We start from the raw sequence: 20,342 nt of genomic DNA on the forward strand, positions 1-20,342 counted from the left end.
TGGTAAATATAAAAGCCAGTAGTAGTAGTATATTCTTGATTTGTATCATTTCCTTTTGTTCCTGTAAGATTTAAAGGAAATGCATTAAACAAAAATTATAAACCTATGTTAACAGGGACATGTATAAAGATGGAATTGTCTGATGATAACATAAAAAAAAAAGGTATAGGAGAAAGCACTATAAAGAAATTTTTCTAAGTTACTGAAAGAGTTAATTTTAGAGAAAATCCGATTGATATAAAATTAAGATGTCAATTATATCTTCTAGGGTAATGACTAAGAAAATAATTTTAAAATCTACAGGAGGGAAAAAAACAAGAAAGGAATTAAGAAAGGTACACCAGGAAAAAAAATTTAAAAAGAAAGCAGTAATAGAACTTCATGACTCAAGTGTACCACAAGATATTCACTATAGTTTCAAAAACACAAATACGCTGACTATAAAAAGACGGAAAAATATATCCCACGCAAATAGTAATAACCAATACCTGGGCGGTTACCGTAATATCAGAAATAGTACTTTAAGACAAAAATTGCTTCAAGAAACACTGATTTGAGGGGTATTATACATTGGTGACAGGGTTGAGTCTCAAAATACATCAAGCAAAAACTGACAGAATTGAAGGGAGAAAGAGTTCAACTCTAATAGTTGGAGGCTTCAATACACCACCTCAATAATGCGAAGAGCAACTAGAGAGATGACCAAGAAAACAGAAAACTTGACCACCACCATAAACCATCCAGACAAATACACAGCATTCCACTCAACAACACAATACACATTCTTCTAAATGCACACTGAACATGCTCCAGGACAGACTGCTGGGTCACAAAACAAGTCTAAATAAATTTAAAAGTTATGAAATAATACAAAATATGTTTTTTGACCATGAAAGAATGAAACTAGGAATCAAGAACAAAAGGAAAATCCACAAATATGTGGAAATTAAACATGCTCTTAACCTGTGAATGGATCAGAAAAGAAACTACAAGTGAAATTAGAGAATACTTTAAGATGAATAAAAAGAAAGCCACATCCCCAAACCCACTGGATGCAAGAACAGTGGTGAGAGGAAAATCTGTAGCTGTAAAACCCTAAATTAAAAACTAAGAAAACCTTGGAGTTCCTGTTGTGGCTTAGTGGTAACGAACCAGACTAGTATCCATGAGGACTCAGGTTTGACCCCTGGCCCCGTTCAGTGGATTGAGGATCTGGCATTGCCGTGAACTGTGGTGTAGGATGCAGACGGGCTCAGATCTCTCAATGGTATGGCTGTGGCAGAGGCTGGTAGCTACAGCTCTGATTAGACCCCTTGCCTGGGAACTTCCATATGCTGTGGGTACATCCCTAAAAAGCAAAAAAAAAAAAAAAAAAAAAAAAAGAAAATCTCAATCATAAGGTTAGGTTCCCTTTCAAGAAACAGAAAATGAATAGCAAGCTAAATTCAAAGGTAATGGAACCATGGAAATAATAATAAAAACAAAGGATATGAACAAATAGAAAGTAAAAAACAGAATCAACAAAGATGGCTGCTTCTCTCACTTTCTAATACACATTGTACTGGAGTTCTACCTACATTAGGCAAAAAAAAAAAAAAAAAAAAAAAAAAAAAAAGGAATATGAAATGTTAAAAGATAACTTAGTCCCAAGTGTTGATGACATTACTTACTAAATATAAGGGCTGACACTATAAAACTCTTAGAAGAAAAACACAGGAGTAAATTTTCATGACCCATTGGATTCGGCAATGGGTCTTGGCAATGTATTCTTAGATGTGGCACCAACACACGAAAAACAAAAAATAAATGCATTTCATTAAACTTCAAAACTTCTGTGCATCAAAAGATATTATTAAGAAAGACAATCTGTATGGTGGGAGAAAATAATCATTCATCTGATAAGGATCTTGTATCCAGAATATATAAAGAACTCACAAGCAAACAAGAAAAAGACAAACACAAAGTAGACACTGGCAAAGGACTTGAAAAGACATTTGTCCAAAAAAGATATACAAATGGACAACAAGCACACAAAAATACTCAGCATCATTAGTCACCATGTAAATGCAAACCAAAAACATGATGAGGTATCACCTTCATACCCACCAATGATGGCTATAATCAAAAAATGGAAAACAGGCACTGGTGAGAATGTGGAGAAATGGAACTCATACATTGCTGATGGCAATGTAAAATGGTACAATCTCTTTTTCAAAAAGTTAAAAAATACTCCTAGCCACAAATTGTAAAGAACTCAAAACAGATACTCAAAGAAATATTTGTAACACAACAAAGGTTATAGAAACATTATTCACAACAGCCAGAAAGTGTAAATATCCCCAAATATGCATCAATGGGTCAAAGGAAAAACAAAATTGGTATATCCACACAATGAAATATTACTCAGCCATAAAAACATATGAAGCACTGATATACACTATGATGTGGACTTACTTCAAAAACTATGATAAACAAAAGATCCAGACATAGAAGGTCATATTTTTATTTCAGTTGTATGTAATAACCAGAACAAGCAACTATACAGACATAAAAGTCAGACTGGTTGTTGCCAATGCTATGGGAAGATGAATAAGGAGTAAGTGACTGCTTAATGGCTATAGGATTTATTCTTAGGGTGATGAAATATTTTGGAATTAAACAGAGGTGTTGGTTACACAACATTATAAATGTACTAGAAGTCAATAAACTGTACATTTTAAAATGGTTAATTACATGTAACGTGATTTTTAACGTCAAAAAAATTTTTAAGCTTATGCAGTTGGGCATAAAAGGTCAAGATGTGGTAGTATATAAGCTTATTCAAGCCAGATGCTACAGAATTGAAAGGTCATTCTTGTAGCTTGATATAAATGTAAAGACCACAGAAAGAGGAATATAGGTCAAGAGTAGTATTGAGGCAAAAATCGTATTTTAAGAAAACTGCACAGTGCAATATGCATTAAAACACAGTAAAACATGCTCCATATTAATCAATTATTAAAAAATTTAAATAATGTGATTATTTATTTGGCCATGTTAAATGAAGAATTAACTAGCCAGTACGCTATTGTACTCATCAGAGTCTCTCTTCTGGAATTTTGCAATTGGGATTCAAAGACATCTGGTTAGGCTCAGTACATAGCTAAAAAAAACAGACGTAAATATCTATTATCTGTGAACAGACAAGGTGAGCCTAGAGAAAGAGAAAGACATAGAAAAACAGAGGTTACAACACTACCTGAGTTCTTGTCCACTGGGAGTTGAGATGCCCCTGGCTTCTGTAAGATACACTTCATCCCAATTAAGTACATTAGGTTTGTATTTAGTTACTGCAACCAAAATAATTTAGATTTAAAAAGATTTAATGCCTAGACTATGGAATTCAGATTTTTTTTTATCCTAAGTATTCAAGACTTTTATGTAGAAGAGACATATGGGAGTAGAGAGACAAGTGGATGGATAACAATAGTATAAATGTGATGTAATAGATCATAATATGGTAGTGACACTGGAAAATAGATGTAAAAAAAAATACTCGAAGAGCAAGGCTTAACGATTCATTATGTGGATACAACAGGTAAAAAAGGAGTCAGATTAATGAAATACCTTTTCTGTTTAACTGGGAGAAAGAAATTGGCATTCTCCAAAAAAGGAAAATCACGAGAAAGAAAGGCTTGGAAAAGATGAAGTGAATTTCAATCTGAAATACAAGAAAATAGTGGGGATAAATAAAGATGTGGGAGTCATTTTCATGAATGTGATGGTCCAGGCCCCAAACCAAACATAAAACAAAATATGCATAAATGCGATGAAAACTACATGACATGGCTATAACTTGTTGAAATTAATTTAAAATGTACTTAGTAGATGCAAAAGAGATATAAGCACATGGAGACAAATTATGTGTTTTGCTCTGAAAGAGGATGTCATGTTCCTTAGTAACTACTATGTGTTGCATGTTAGAGTATGTGCGTGTGACATAAGGTATAAAATACACTGTCCCTTATGCTTTAAAACATGAACGCAAGCAGAGTGGAGTCAGATTTTTTACATGCTAAAAAGCAGCTTATAAATTCAGACAGACATTATAAGAAAACTTATAGACCATGTCTCTTACAAGAACACAGACACAAAAAATTCTCAACAAAGTATTAGCAAATTAAATTTTTAAATGTAAAAAAGGAATTAAATACTATGATCAAGTGTGATTTATCCCAGGTATATAAAGATGTTTCAATACTCAGAAGTCTAATGATGTGATTGATTATGTTAAAAAGAAAAAATCATATATCCTATTAAAAGACGCAGAAAAAGCACCTGACAAAATCTGACATTCATTCATGATAAAAAAAAAAATCTCAGCAAAGTAGGCACAGAGAAGAACTTCCTTAATTTGATAAAGGCTATCTACAAAAAAAGTCTCCCAAACATCATACTTAATGGTGAGAAAAACTGATGGTTTCCCACCAAGATTAGATGCAAGGCTACCATATCTCATCTCTCTACAGCTTTCAACACCTGGTTTAAAGTACTGGAAGTTCTTGCACTTGCTAAAGCAATAAAGTAAGAAAAAGACATCAAAGGCAAACAGATTGGGAAGGAAGAGCTCAAACTATCATTTTTCACACATGACATGGTTGTCTATATAGAAAAACAATATGCCAAAAAAATCCTGGAACTAACATAGGTTGCAAACTATAAGGTTCATATACAAAAGTCAACTGCTTCCCTTATATACTAAGGAACAAGTGGACTTTTTTTCCCCCTTTCTTGTTTTTAGGACCACACCTGTGGCATATGGAAGTTCCTAGGCTAGGGGTCAAATTGGAGCTGTAGCTGCCAGCCTACATCACAGAGTCAGCAACATTGGATTTGAGCTGCATCTGCAACCTATGTCCCAGACTGCAGCAACACTGGATCCTTAACCCACTGAGCAAGGTCAGGGATCGAACCTGCACCCTCATGGATACTAGTCAGGTTCTTAACCCACTGAGTCACAAAAGGAATTCCTGGGAACAAGTGGACTCTGAAATTAAGAAAAACAATACCATTTATTAGCATGAGCCAAAATGAAATATTTAAGTATAAGTCTAACAAATATGCACAAAATCTCTATGAGAAAAACTACAAAACTGATGAATAAAATCAAAGAACTAAATACAAATGACCCTTAAGCAATATGGAAGTTAATCTGCAAATAATTTAGTCAGCCCTCTGTATCTGCTGTTGCTCCACATCCACAGATTCAACCAACCATGGATTGTGTAATACTGTAGCATCTACTATTGAAAAATACCCAGATATAAGTGGACCCACACAGTTCAAACCCACATTGTTCAAGGGTCAACTAGAGAGATATACCATGTTCATGGATAGGAAGAAAAAATACTGTTCAAGATGTCAGTTCTTCCCAACGTGATCCACAGATTCAATGTAACCCCAATCAAAGCCCCCGGGAACTACTTTATGGATATCAGCAAACTGATTCTAAAGTTTCATATAGTGAGGATAAGACTTAAAAGCCAACACAATATTTAAAAACAAGGAAAAAGTTGGAAGATTGATGCTGCCTGACTTTAAGATTACTATAAAGTAATCAAGACAATATATTGAGGAAAAAACAGACAAATAAATAAATGGAACAGAACAGAGAGCACAGAAATAAACACCAATAAGAGCCAACTGATCTTTAACAAAGGAGCCAAGGCAGTAAGAACAACAGTGCTAAGCTAGTCTCTTCTACAAATGGTGCTAAAAAAACTGGACACAGACCTTCATCTCTGACAAAAATCGACTTGAAATGTATCACAGACTTAAATGTAAAATGAAGAACTATAAAACTCTTAGAAGACAACACAGTAGAAAAACTAGATGACCTTGGCTATGGTGATGCCATTTAATTTTAATTAGTTTATTTTATGTGTGTGTGAATTTCTCTCTCTCTCTTTTTTCTTTTTTGACTGCCTGTGGCATATGGAGTTTCTAGACCAGGGATCAGATCCCTGGGGATTGAACCTGCATCCCTGCCCTCCAGAGACACTGCTGATCCTGCTATATAAACCACAGCAGAAAGTCCAGTGACACCTTCTTAGATATGACACCAAAGACAAAAATCTATGAAAAAAAATTGGTAAGTTAGACTTCATTAAAATTTAAAAATTCAACTCTGCAGAAAACAAGGTCAAGAGAACTAAAAGATAAGCCACAGACTGGGATAAAATATTTACAAAACACACATCTGATAAAGGACTGTTACCCAAAATATACCAAGAACTCTTAAAGCTCAGTAATAAGAAAAAAACTTCATTGCAAAATGGGCCAAAGAATTTAACAGATACCTTATCAAGGAAGATATATAGATGGCAAATAAGCATATAAAAAAGATGCTCCACAACATATAAATTATGAGTTAAAATAATAAGATACCACTATTAGAATGGCCAAAATCCAGAACACTGACAACACAGAGAACAAAAGGAACTCTCGTTCACTGCTGATGAAAATGTAGAACGGTAGAGACACTTTGGAAGCAGCTTGGTGATTTCACAACAAAACTAAACATACTTTCAACATACCATTCAGCAATTACGTTGTCATTTACCTAAAGGAATTGCAAACTTAGGTCTACACAAAAATCTGCACAAAGATGTTCATGCAGCATTTATTTTATAGCTACAGCTATACTTAGAGCATAACTGCCCAAACTTGGAAGCACACAAGTTGCTGCTCAGTAGATGAAAGGATAACTGAACAGTGGTACACCCAGACAATGGAATATTATTCAATGCCCAAAAAGAAATAAGCTATTAAGCCATGGAGGAAACTTAAATGCATGTTACTAAATGAAAGAAGCCAATGTGAGAAGGGTACATACTGTATGATTCCAACTTTATGACACTATGGAAAAGGCAAAACTCTAAAGACAATAAAAAGATCAGTGGTTCCCAGGGGGTGGGGGAGGTAAGGAGAGATGAATAGGTGAGCACAGATTTTTAGGGCAGTGAAAATACTACAAAACCTTGTTTGATTTTTCCCCCTTTGGTTCCTGTCCTTAAAAAAAATCGTCTGCTAAGCAATAATGGTAAGTGGAGCCTAGGGTAGAATCCAATTGTATGAGCTCAGACAAGTTACTTAATTTCTCTGGGCCACAGTTTCTTCCTGTGTAAAACAAAGATAGTAATTACACACACACTCCACAGAGGTGTGAAAATTAAATGAATATACAACATAATTATTTTATAGTGTACCAGAAGTTTACTATACAAATAGTAAGCATTCAATAAAAGCTGAATATTACAGTACTAATTATTTTACTATTTTATTGAACAGTAAGCATTCAATAAAAGCTGAATATTGCAGTACTAGTTATTTCACCTTAGGGTAAGGCTAGATTATCTTGTTTCTTCAGACTTGTACAACACTCATTTTCCTGCAGGAATTTCATCATTTAAAAAAATTAGAGAGTTACAGGTATAATCATCTGGTTGTCAATCACAAAAATGACAATACCATATGTTTCAATCTAACTTAAAAGTGAAGTACTTGACATAGTGTTCTCTTAAGAATAGCTGTTCTTTCCCTGTCATAACCACAGAGCATCTTGCACACTGTGTATCACCTTCATCATCCACTACATCACAATGTAAAACTTTTTAAATGACATAACTTAACGGCTTGGCATAATACAGATCAGTCAATTACTACAAATTTAAATTATAAAAAGTCACACTGCAGCACAAATGCCTCCATTTTCTCATCGTTTGCAATGTTCATGCATTCTTTGTATTTGTAGGAAAAAAAACAAATGCTAATTCTAGTTTGGAAAATAAGGACTTAGAGAGGTATCATTCATGTATAACTAATGTCACAAGGACACACACTCAGGGTTATTAAAAAGACTAGTTTTTTTGTTTGTTTTAGAGCTGCACTTGAGGCATATGTAAGTTCTCAGGCTAGGGGTTGAATCAAGAACTGCTGCTGAAGGCCTGCATCACAGCTACACCAACACTGGATCCAAGTCGCATCTTGGACCTATGCCGCAGCTTATAGATCCTTAAACCACTGAGTGAGGCCAGGGATCCAACCCACATCCTCACAGACTCTATGTCAGTTTTTAACCCACTGAGCCACAGAAGGAACTCTATGTTCATTTTTTAAAACATTTATTAAATAAGTATTTAATCGTATCTGCCAATCACTGTTTCAGGAACTAGGAGTCCCTACTCTCAGAGATTATGCTCTAATGGCTGCAGTGTTTTTTTTTTTTTTTTAAAAGCATTAGCTGTAAACCAATGACCACTATTTCAATAAGAAAATGTTCTTGTTAACAGATTAAAGTATATTTCAAAGCTAGAAAACACAAATGGTAATATTAATACACTAGAAAACCTTAAGAAATTTCTGCTAGACACAGGCATACTAAAATTATCCAAAGGAGTTCCCATCGTGGCTCAATGGTTAACGAATCTGACCAGGAACTATGAGGTTGTGGATTTGATCCCTGCCCTTGCTCAGTGGGTTAAGGATCCGGTGTTGCTGTGAGCTATGGTGTAGGTCGCAGATGCGGCTCGGATCCCGCATTGCTGTGGCTCTGGCGTAGCCCAGCAGCTACAGCTCCGATTAGACCCCTAGCCTGGGAACCTCCACATGTGGCGGGTATGGCCCTAGAAAAGGCAAAAAGACAAAAATAAAATAAAATTATCTGAAGAAATGCTTTAAGGGCTAATTTACAACTCCTTTTTGTTAGATCAAGAATAAATAAGTCACACCTGGATCATTAAATTCAGGTGTCAGTGATACCAACTTTTAGCCCTTATCTGACACTGTTAAGGTCATTAAAATTCTAGAATTTAGAAAGTAACATAAAAGATCCTTTAGGAAATTACACCATGTGTCTCCTAGTGTGAGGCATTAAGGATACATCAGCCCAGGATACAATTCCAAGAAAAAAATGTTTTAACCTGATTCTGACCAAGAATCAAACAAATTTTAGAAACGTTTTGAAAAACAAAACTGGCTTAGAATTTTCAAAAAATGTGTTAGGAAAAACATACATAAGGCTAGGGAACTATTCTAGATTAAAGAAAACTAAAGTAAGAGACATTAACAAGAAATATAGCGCATGATCCTCCATCGGATCTTGAATTTAAAGAACAAAAAAGCTATGAAAGCATTCCTGGGAGAAGGCAGAAAATTTGATTATAAACAAAGTATTAAATAATAAGATTTTATCAATGTTTTATTCCCCCAAAGGTGGTATTTATATTGCTGTCATGTAGGGAAAATGTCCTTGTTTTTAGAAGGTACATGCTAAGATTTAGGAGTGAAGTATCATGGTATCTGCAACTTTCGTCAAATGGTTTGGCAAAATACACAAACAGCTCAGGTAGAAATGCGGCAAAAACCAAACCAAACCAAACCACCCAAACTAGTGTATCTAGGTGAAAAGTATATGGATGCTCAATCATATTACTTCTGCAACATTTCTGAAGGTTCAAAAATATTCAAAATGTGAATAAAGAAAAATGGTTATAGAATGTGTACATGTATGTGTAACTAGGTCACCATGCTGTACAGTAGAAAAAAAATTGTAGTGGGAAATAACTATTAAAAAAAGAATAATAATAAAACTTTCAAAGAAAAAGAAAAAAAAAATGTTTATTTTAGAAAGAGATAGGACGAATTCCCGTCATGCCTCAGTGGTGATGAACCTGACTAGGATCCATAACGATGCCAGTTTGATCCCTGGCCCAGCGAGTTAAAGGATCCAGTGTTGCTGTGAGCCATGGTGAAGGTTGTAGACAAGGCCTGGATCTGCCGTTGCTGTGGCTGGGACACAGCCCAGCAACAGCTGTACCTCCATTTCGAACCCTAGCCTGGGAACTTCCATATGCTGCACTTGTGGCCCTAAAAAGCAAAAAAAATAAAAAAAGAGATAGTTCTCTTGCGGTGCAGTGGGTTAAGGATCCAATGTTGTCACTGCAGTGGCTCAGGTCCCTGCTGTGGCATAGGTTCAATCCCTGGCCTGCAAACTTCCACATGCCATGAGGATGGCCAAAAGAAAGAAAAAATCTTTTAAAAGAGCAAGAAAAAAAAATGACTAGGGAAATATGGAATGATTACTTCAGATCTGTGGTTACATATTTAATATGAAACACATGATTTATGTTTCTCTACAGCTATGATCCACTTTCTGGTCCAATCACAGAATAGGCAGGAAGTTGATTTAACCAAAGTTGAGGTTTTGCCAAGAGAATAACATGGTGGGGTTTGAAAAGGTATGCAAAGGACTGAATATAAAAATGGACTGAGAAACACAGGTAGGCCACTGAAGGACAGAAGATATAAATGAAATTTAGTAAAAAAAGTAGTAGAATAATGAAAATGCATAGTTCTCCAAAAAAGCAAGTGGGAATGCTGAAGTTTAAATAAAACCAGTTATACTGACTTTTATTTTAGCAATATAACAAAGATTCATTCACCCATTTCAATTATTTCAACCATCACTGATGTGTTGGAACAGCACATAAATTTTATTTTATTTTTTTTTTATTTTTAATTTTTTTTGTCTTTCTGCCTTTTCTAGGGCCGTTCCCATGGCATATGGAGGTTCCCGGGCTAGGGGTCTAATCAGAACTGTAGCCACCAGTCTATGCCAGAGCCACAGCAATGCAGGATCCGAGCATGTCTGCAATCTACACCACAGCTCACAGCAACAACGGATCCTTAACCTACTGAGCAAGGCCAGGGATCGAACCCACAACCTCATAGTTGCTAGTCGGATTCATTAACCACTGAGCCACAACGGGAACTCCAAGAACAGCTCATAAATTTTAGACCAAAATTTAAAGAACCTTAATGATACATTCATCCCTCTAACAGTCCTACCAAAAAAATAACCTCTAAGCTAGCTTGAGAGACAATCTATTTCATTATAAGTCATTTGAAATAGTGGGGACATTCCAGATTAATTATATCTACATGTAAATACAAATTTTAGGAAATACAGATTAAAAAATTCCTTATCTATCTGGAACTTGGTCATCTGATCACCTAACCTATCAGAACTGAAAAAGGAAACAAAGTATTACAAATAGTCAAAAAGACGTTACAAAGCCCTTGCCATATATTATTCCTTTTATAGAAAGGAATATCTGTTTTTCTACAGATTCTATCTACCCTTATCAAAACCACAACTTTAACTCTGCCATATGTTTCTCCAACTCACAGATTAGAAGTTGCAAATGGGAGAAAAAAAATAAGATTATAAACAGCAGGAGGTAAACTAACAACAATGCAGGAAGTTGAAAAACTATAAAATCTAGAAAAAAATTTAGAAAGCTTCTACATAGGAATGCCTCAAAAGATTCTGAAGACAGCACAATTTTAAAACCAGAGAAAACTCTCATAAAAATATCATTCTAAAAGATAAAAGGATAAAGGAAGAAACACTTGCAAACTCATTCTTAGGTTGGTATTACCCTGATACTACAACCAGATGAAGATATCATAAAAAAAAAAAAGCCTAATATTCTTTATTAATATAGATGCAAAAATCTTCAACAAAATGAATGAATGCAAGAGCATTAAAAAGATTATACATCACAAGCAAGTGGGATTTTTTTTCCCCCAAGAATGCAAAAATGGTTCACCATAGGGGAAAAAAAACTAATCAGTGCAACTTACCACATTAATGGAATGAAAGGAAAAAAAAAAAACCCCAAAAACAAACATACAAGTCCAGGGACTTTCACAAGCCATGCATGTGGCCAACCACGCCCTCAAGCACAAAAAAAACAAAAACAAAAACATGATTGTCTCAATTAACACAGAAAAGTCATTTCACAAAATTCAATACCCATTCATGACAAAAAATATTTGATAAACTAGGAATGAAAGATTTTTACAATTTGAACTTATCTCCCAAAAAGATATGTTTAAATTCTAACTACTAGTACCTCAGGGGACCTTATTTGGAAACAGGGTCATTTGAGATATAATTTGTTAAGATAAGATGAGGTTATACTGGACTAGGGTGAGTCCTTATCCCAAAACTGATGTCTTTTTAAGAAGACAGAGACAAAGGGAGAACCTCAAAGGCCAAGGAACACTAAGGACTGACAGCCACCACCAGAGGCCAGAAAGAGGCAAGGAAGAATTTTAGCCAGAGTTTCAGAGGGAGTGTGACCCAGCTGACATCCTAATTTCCTATTTCCAGCATTTAGACTGGTAGCAAATAAATTTCTCTTTTTTTAAGCCATCCAGTTTGTGGGACTTTGTTATGGCAGCTCCAGAAAATTAATACAGAAGAGAATTTCCTCAACATGATAAAGAGCATTTTATGAAAAACTCAGAGCTAAAATGATAATGTTGAAAGAACGAAAGCTTTCCTCTAAAATAAGGAATAAGCCAATGATTCCTGCTTTCACCATAGCTGTTCAACATTGCATTAGAAGTTCAGGCCAGAGAGACAAAGAAATGAAAGGAATCCGAATTTGAAAGAAGTAAAAGCTATCCCTATTCACAAGAGGCATATGCAGACCCCCCCCTGCAAATACACACATAACCGAAAGAACTAATATGCTAATTTAAAAAGTCAGCACAGTCACAGGACAAAAGATCACACAAAAATCAGTTCTGCATAGCAGAAACATTCAGAAAATGAAATTACAAAAATAATTCCACCAATATCTACATATTATATATAAAATAGATAGCCAACAAGGACCTACTGTATAGCAAAGGGAACTATATTCAATACTTTATAATAACCCATAAGGAAAAGAATCTAAAAAAAAGGAAAATAATTTCATTTACAAGAACATTCAAATTAATACTTAGGAATAAACTTAGCCATGAAGATGCAAGACCTGTGCCGAGACCAGCTCAGCAGGATGGGGCTGAAGTACAGGTGCTGTGAAACTCAAGGAAAAATGTTAACATAAAACAAGACAGAGACATTTATTTTAAGTAAAGGTGGGAACCAGGGGACTCAAGGTCTCAGGGACCAAGAGCACTGCCTCAAGAAACCACACTGCTTTTATTGTGCTCTTTAGGATGATGTCAAGTGAGGAGGGGGATATGGGTGGAGGATATAGGGTTTATTATTTTATAAGTTCTTTTATTATTTTAAAAGTCACTTAGCTGGTAGAAGGTTAAGCTTTTACTTTGACCTTTAGGCACCTAACAATCATTAGCATTTGCGTTAGCTATGCATAGCATTCCAGAGAATCCTCACTGTGCTTCCGCAAAGGGCATGTCTATTTGTGGCAACCCAGTGTGCCTAGGTTTGCACCTTGGTTCTATTTGCTAATGCATATTCTGCTAACGACCACTCATAAACCACTTGGCCATGGTGTTCCTCTTTCTCTTATTCCTTAGAGGACTATCATGCTTGTGCAAACGGCGTGCCAATCTGCATAGGTCCAGCATGCCTAGACCAACACATTATGTCCTCATTCAGCTGACCCTATGAATAGCTTATGTCTTTAGGTCTTTGCTTTTAAGCTTAAGTCATTTACCAGCACTGTGACTGTTTTTCAAGCAGGAAGATAGGATAAAGTAAAGCAGGAAGATGGGATAATATAAAGCAGGAAGATGGGATAAAGTAAAGCAGGACAAGATGGAGTTTTCAGCAAAGAGGCTAAGAAAATATTGTAGAAACATGTCTCGTGATAAACCTGTACAATGAAAACTATAAAGCAGTTGTTCAGAGAAATTAAAGAAACCCAAATAAATGGAAAGATACCCAGTGTTCATGGAGAGAAGACTGTTAAGATGGCAATATTACCAAAGTGATCCACAGATCAAAATGCAATCCTTATCAAAAAGGAACAGGATGGCTAGAATTCACACACACGCACGCACGCACATAGAATATAACAAGTGCTGATGAGGATGTGGACAAATCTGAACCCTTGTATATTGCTGGTAGAAACGATAATATAGAAAACAGTTTGATATTTCCTCAAAAAGTTAAGCAGAATAGCCAAACAGCCCACCATTTCACTCCTAAGTATGTACCCAAAAGAACTGAGAATAAGTACTTAAACAAAATATTCATACAGGAATGTTCATAATAGCACTGTTCACAAAAGTCAAAGGGTAGAAACAAACCAAAATGTCCACCAAGTGAATGAATAAGTGTATAAGCAAAATGTGGTATATATCCACACACTGACACATGCTACAACAGAGGTAAACACCCAAAACATTATGTCAAGTGTCAGAAGCTGGACAAAAGTCATACATTATATGATTCTATTTATATGAACTATCCAGAATAAGTTAATCCAGAGAGACAGAAAGTAGGTTTGTGGTTGCCAGAAGCTAGAACAAGGGGAGAAGAAGGATGGGAATAACCATTTAATGGGTGAAAATTTATTTGGGGTGATGAAAATCTTTGAAACTAGATGAAGTGGTGGTTGCACAACAAAGTGAATGTAGTACATGTCACTGAACCGTACACTTTAAAATGGTTAACTTTATATGAATTTCATCTGAATAAAAATGTTAAAAAAGTATTCTTAGTCATCTAACTTCTGTACAAACTGATATCCACGATTCCTTCTTATTAAAAATTTTCTTCTTATTGTCTCTACTCTTTTGTATAGATTATTTACATTTGTGAACTTTTCTTCTCACTCTCTATGTTCACCCTGAAATACATCAGTACATAACTTACATTAGTATCTACACAAGGACAATTCCCCAAATCTTAAGACCAAATCATTTTCCAAAGATCCACACCATATATTCAACTGAGTCTTAAACGCTTATATGGATATATCACAGGCATCTTAAGATTTAACATGTATGAATCTACTATCAAACTGTCAAGTCTGCTTTTTGTAATATGATTTCTCTTTTCATGAATGATGCACCACCTATAATCACTATAATATAGAAATGCGAGAGGCATTTTTGAGACTGTTTCTATCCTAAATAGTTCCTGAGTAAGGTCTATTTTCCCTTTCTTTTCAATCTCTCTCCTCAACGTTTTCTGTCTACTTAAACTGCACAAGGGTCATTTCCCAACTGGAATTTAGCACAACTTATTATATAGTAATATTATAAAAACTGCTATGGGGACATCTAATTGCACCATAAAGGATTAACCCCTATGGAAATTGCTCTCTTATAGTAAACAACTAAAAACTGTCAAGTTTATAGGAAACAAATACTCAACAAAAGGCAGCTCAAAACTGATCCATAATGAAAAAGAAACAAATGAATTGAACTGTCTGAATACACCAATTTACTGCCTGGAAACAAATTTTATATGGTAATGCAGATTGGCGGAATCAAGATGGTTTACTGAGAATATGGAGACAGGAGTTCTTCTGTGAGGTAGAGAACCAAAAAGAGAGAGAAAAATACAAAGAAAGAAGTCAGAGATATGCAGAAAAGACTCTACAGTCTTTGGCTGAATACATTTCACACATACGAGAGGAAACTTCCTGAAGCCAGGGGCTGAGAATAGTTCAAGTTCTACTCTCAAAAGATATTTTAATATGCAGGGAAGTGCAGCAAGGCTTCATAATTTAATGTAGGTTTAAATAAATGCTAGAATAAAAACTAATCTGGATCTGCCAAATTAAACTTAACAAGCCTAGAAAGGACCAAACTGATACACAAAATGCTTAACACACGACAAAACAAATATGAAATTCTTTAAAGGAACACTAGAAAATCCACAACCCAAAGATGAAAAATTCAAAATGTCTGATGTCAGAGTTTCTGTCGTGGCTCAGAGGGTTAAGGACCCAATGTTGTCTGTGAGGATGTGGGTCCGATCCCTGTCTTGCTCAGTGGTATTGCTACAAGCTGTGGCATAGGTCAAAGATGAAGCTCAGATCTGGTGTTGCTGTGGCTATCAGGTAGGCAGCAGCTACGGCTCTGATTCGACCCCCAGCCTGGGAACTTCCATATGCTGCCAAGTGCCACTGTAAGAAACAAACAAATAAAACATTATTGTCAAATCAAAACTGCCAAAGAAGCAGAAAAATACAAGCCATTATCAGGAGAAAAGCCAAGAGAAAAATAAACAGACCTAGAAGTAAAATATGACAGAATTAGTAAAACAAGGATCTTAAAGACCTGTTATAAAATGTATAATTATATTCAAAGACATAAAGGATCAAAAACAAATAAAAAAGAGAATTAAATAGAACCTCTAGATTTGACCGTATAGGAGAAAAAAAATCAGTGAACTAGAAGATACAGCAATAGATAAATAGTCTAATTGAAATGAAACACAGAAAGAAAAAAAGATTCAACAAAATAAAGTCTCTGTGAGCTGTGGGACAATTTCAAGATGCCTAACACACATTAATTGGAGCACATAAGCAGAGGAATGAGAAATAGGAAAATGGGAAAAAAGATTTCATAAATGGCCCCAAAGTTGAAAATTATAAACTAAAGATCTAAGAAGCTCCAAAAATCTCAAGCAGAAGTTTTTGGGTTTTTAAAACACATTTTTGATGAAACTGCTAAAAAAAAAACCAGAGAGAATAATCTTAAAAGGAGCTGGGGATTGAGGGAGAAAGAAGACACAACAAATACAGAGGAATACTAGCAAGTATAACAACAGATTTCTTGTTAAATATCATAGAGAAGAGAAAAGCAGTCTTTAAGAGGTTGAAAGAAAAAAAAAAAATCCTTCAATACCGTAGAACTATCAGAAGAGCAAAGTTGGAAGTCTACACTTCTCAATCTAAAACTTATTTTTACAAAGCAGGAGGCATAACTCTCCCAGACTTCACACAATATTACACAGCTACAGTAATCAAGAGTGTGGTATTGGTACAAAAACAGATACACGAATCAATGGAACAGAATTGACAATAAACCCAGAAACAAAACCCAGACACCTACAGTCAATTAATCTTTGACAAAGGAGGTAAGAATATGAAACAGGAAAAAGACAGTCTCTGCAGCAAGGGGTGCTGGGAAAACTGGGCAGCTGCATATAAATCAATGAAACTAGAACACACCCTCACAACATGCCCCCAAATAAACTCAAAACAGCTTAAAGACTTAAAACATAAGACACGACACCATAAAACTCGAAAAGAACAATCTCTGACATAAACTATAAATGTTTTCTTATGTCAGTCTCCCAAGGAAACAGAAATAAAAAAATAAATAAACAGAACCTAATCAAACTTAAAAGCTTTTCCGAAGCAAAAGAAATCATTTAAAAAAAAAAAAAAACCAGAAAAGACAACCAACAGAATGGGAAAAAATAGTTGCTAATGATGCAAACTGACAAGGGCTTAATCTCCAAAATATATTAACCATTCACACGACTCAACAGCAAAAAAATCCAAATAACCCAATCCACAAAAATGGACAGAGGACTTGAACAGACATTTTTTCAAAGAAGACAAACAGATGGCCAAAAGGCACACAAAAAGATGCTCAACATCACTAATAATTAGAGAAATGCAAACCAAAACTACAATGAGGTACCACCCCTCACACCTGTCAGAATGACTACCATTAATAAGTCTACAAATAACAAATGCTGAAAAGGGTGCAGAGAAAAAAGAACCCTCCTACACTGTTGCTGAGAATTTGGTACAAGCACTATGGAAAACAGTATGGAGGCTATACCTTGTTCTTGTATTGTAAGAATCAATATTGTCAACATGACTATACAACTGAAGGCAATCTACAGATTCAGTGTAATCTCTATCAAATTACCATTGGCATTTCTCACAGAACTAGGACAAAAAAATTTTAAATTTGTATGGAAACACAGAAGACCCTGAATAGCCAAAGCAATCCTGAGGAAGAAAAATGGAGCTAGAGGAATCAGATTCCCTGACTTCACACTATATTACAAAGCTACAGTCATTAAAATGATACAACACTGGCAAAACAAACAAAACCAGAAAACAAAAACAAAAAAACAGAAAAATGGATCAATGGAACAGGACAGAAACCCAGAAATAAACCCATGCACCTATGGTCAATTAACCTAGGACAAAAGAAGTAAGAATATAAAATAGAGAAGAGACAGTCTTCAATAAGTGGTGCTGGGAAAACTGGACACCTACATCCAAAAGAATGAAATTAGAACATTCTCTAACACCATACACAAAATAAACTCAAAATGGATTAAAGACCTAAATGTAAGACCAGATACTATAAAATTCTTAAAAGAAAACATCAGCAGAACATGCACTGACATAAATTGCGACAGTATCTTTTTGGATCCACTGCCTAGAATGAAAATAAAAACAAAAATAAACACATGGGAAAAATAAACAAATGCACAGCAAAGGAAATCAAAAACACAAGCAACACAGCAAAGGAAATCATAAAATACAACCCACAGAATGTGAGAAAATCTTTGAAAACAAAAGCGACTGACAAGGGATTAATCTCCAAAGTATACAAATAGCTCATACAACTCAGTATTGAAAAAACAAACAACCCAATCAAAAAATGAGAAGATCTGGAGTTCCCGTCATGGCTCAGTGGTTAACGAATCCGGCTAGGAACATGAGGTTGCGGATTCGATCCCTGGCCTTGCTCAGTGGGTTAAGGATCTGGTGTTGCCGTGAGCTGTGGTGTAGGTCGCAGATGTGGCTCAGATCCCGTGTTGCTGTGGCTGTGGTGTAGGCCAGCGGCTACAGCTTCAATTGGACCCCTAGCCTGGGAACCTCCATATGCTGCAGGAGTGGCCCTAGAAAAGGCAAAAAGACAAAAAAAAAAAAAAAAAAAAAAAGAGAAGATCTCAATAGACATTTTTCTAAAGAAGACATACAGATGGCCAACAAGCATGTGAAAAGATGTTCATCATCACTAATAACCAGAGAAATGCAAATCACCTCACACTGGTCAGAATGGTCATACTCAAAAAGTCTATAAACAACAAATCCTAGAGAGAGTATACAGAAAAAGGAATCCTCCTACACTGTTGGTGGGAATGTAAATTGGTACAACCACTAAGGAAAACAGTATGGAGATTCCTAAAGAAGTAAAAACAAGAGTTGCCATTATGATCCTGCAATCTTACTACTGCACATACATCTGGAGAAAACCATAACTGCATATTTTTGGTGAAAATGTAATATGTTGCAGCCACCTGAAAGACTGTTTGGTAAATTCCTCAAATAGTTAAACACAGAGTTACCATACAACCTAGAAGTTCCATTCCGAGGTTAAGTGAAAAATGTGTCCACACAAAACTAGCAGAAGAGTTTTCACAGCAGCAATATTTACAACAGTCTAAAAGTGGCAAACAACACAAATGTCCATCAATGGAAAATTATTCAACAATAAAAAATAAATGAAGTACTTATACATGCTATATACAATGGAAGAGCCTCAATTAAAGAAGGTAAACTTATGTTAAATTAAAAAACACCAGGACGGGTAAATCTACAGAGACAGAAAATTAAAGGGCTGGGGGGATGGATGTGGAGAATAGGGAGTGACTGCTTAAGAGTTGGGGTTTATTTTGGGGGTAATGAAAATGCTCTAAAATTAAATGTGCCAATGGCTGCAAAACTCTGTGAATGCACAAATATACCACTGAACTGCACAACTAAAATGAATAAACTGTAGGGTGTGTGAATTATATTTTAATAAAGCTATTTTCTATAACCTAAGAAAATATCTTTCAAAAATATGGATAATTACCTATTTAAGACAAAAATTATAAACATATACTGTGATGTTTAAAATATACTGAAGAATGAAAATGCACAAAAATAGAATTAGGGATAGGAGGATTAAATGCACTTTCAAAGTTTCTTAAACTACACATTATGTTGACGTAATGTTGTCTGAAGATCAACTGTGATTAAAGATGTATATTGAAATTCTAGATTACCACTAAAATTTCCTAACAGATAAATGTAACGAATGATCTGATATTGGAGTTAAAATAGAATATAAAATATTTGGTTAATCCAAAAAGAAGGCAGGAAAAGAAGAAAAAGGGAAAAATGTTCACATCAAAGAGAAAATAAAAAGACGGCAGATTTAAAAATCAATTAAGCTGATAATTACATTAAAATCCAATGATCTAATGAACACTCCACCTAAAACGAGTGGACTGTCAGATCCAGATATGCTTTCCACAAGAAACTACATTAAATATAAAGACACAAATAAAAGTAAAAAGATGCAGAGATACACCACTGAGACACCACTCAAACAGAAAATACTATTGGCTATATTAATTTTAGACAAAGTAGGCTTCGGAGTAAGGAGAAGGCTTCATAACGATAATAGGTTAGTTTATAAAGAAGACATAATTCTAAATGTATGTACAACTAAATTTTTTAAAAAGTCAAGACTATTTTTTAAATTTTCAAAAATTTATA

The 20,342-nt window shown here is 35.0% G+C and overlaps 1 protein-coding gene and 1 long non-coding RNA gene across 13 annotated transcripts in view; one reads left to right on the top strand and one right to left on the bottom strand.

Annotated features, from left to right (window-relative positions):
* Positions 1 to 20,342, bottom strand: part of ARHGAP5 (Rho GTPase activating protein 5) — a 137,317-nt gene that overhangs the window by 26,077 nt on the left and 90,898 nt on the right. The window lies entirely within an intron of this gene.
* On the top strand, positions 5,946 to 18,736 carry LOC146401680 (uncharacterized). The gene is made up of 3 exons (XR_014810714.1): positions 5,946 to 8,436; positions 10,823 to 18,560; positions 18,603 to 18,736. It is a non-coding gene; the product is annotated as an uncharacterized LOC146401680 (long non-coding RNA).

The sequence above is a fragment of the Sus scrofa genome, chromosome 7 (genome assembly GCF_054392235.1).
Source record: "Sus scrofa isolate SSC_HxYL_T2T_F1_AM1 chromosome 7, Sscrofa_HxYL_maternal_Yorkshire_Landrace_v2.0, whole genome shotgun sequence".
Lineage (NCBI taxonomy): Eukaryota > Metazoa > Chordata > Mammalia > Artiodactyla > Suidae > Sus > Sus scrofa.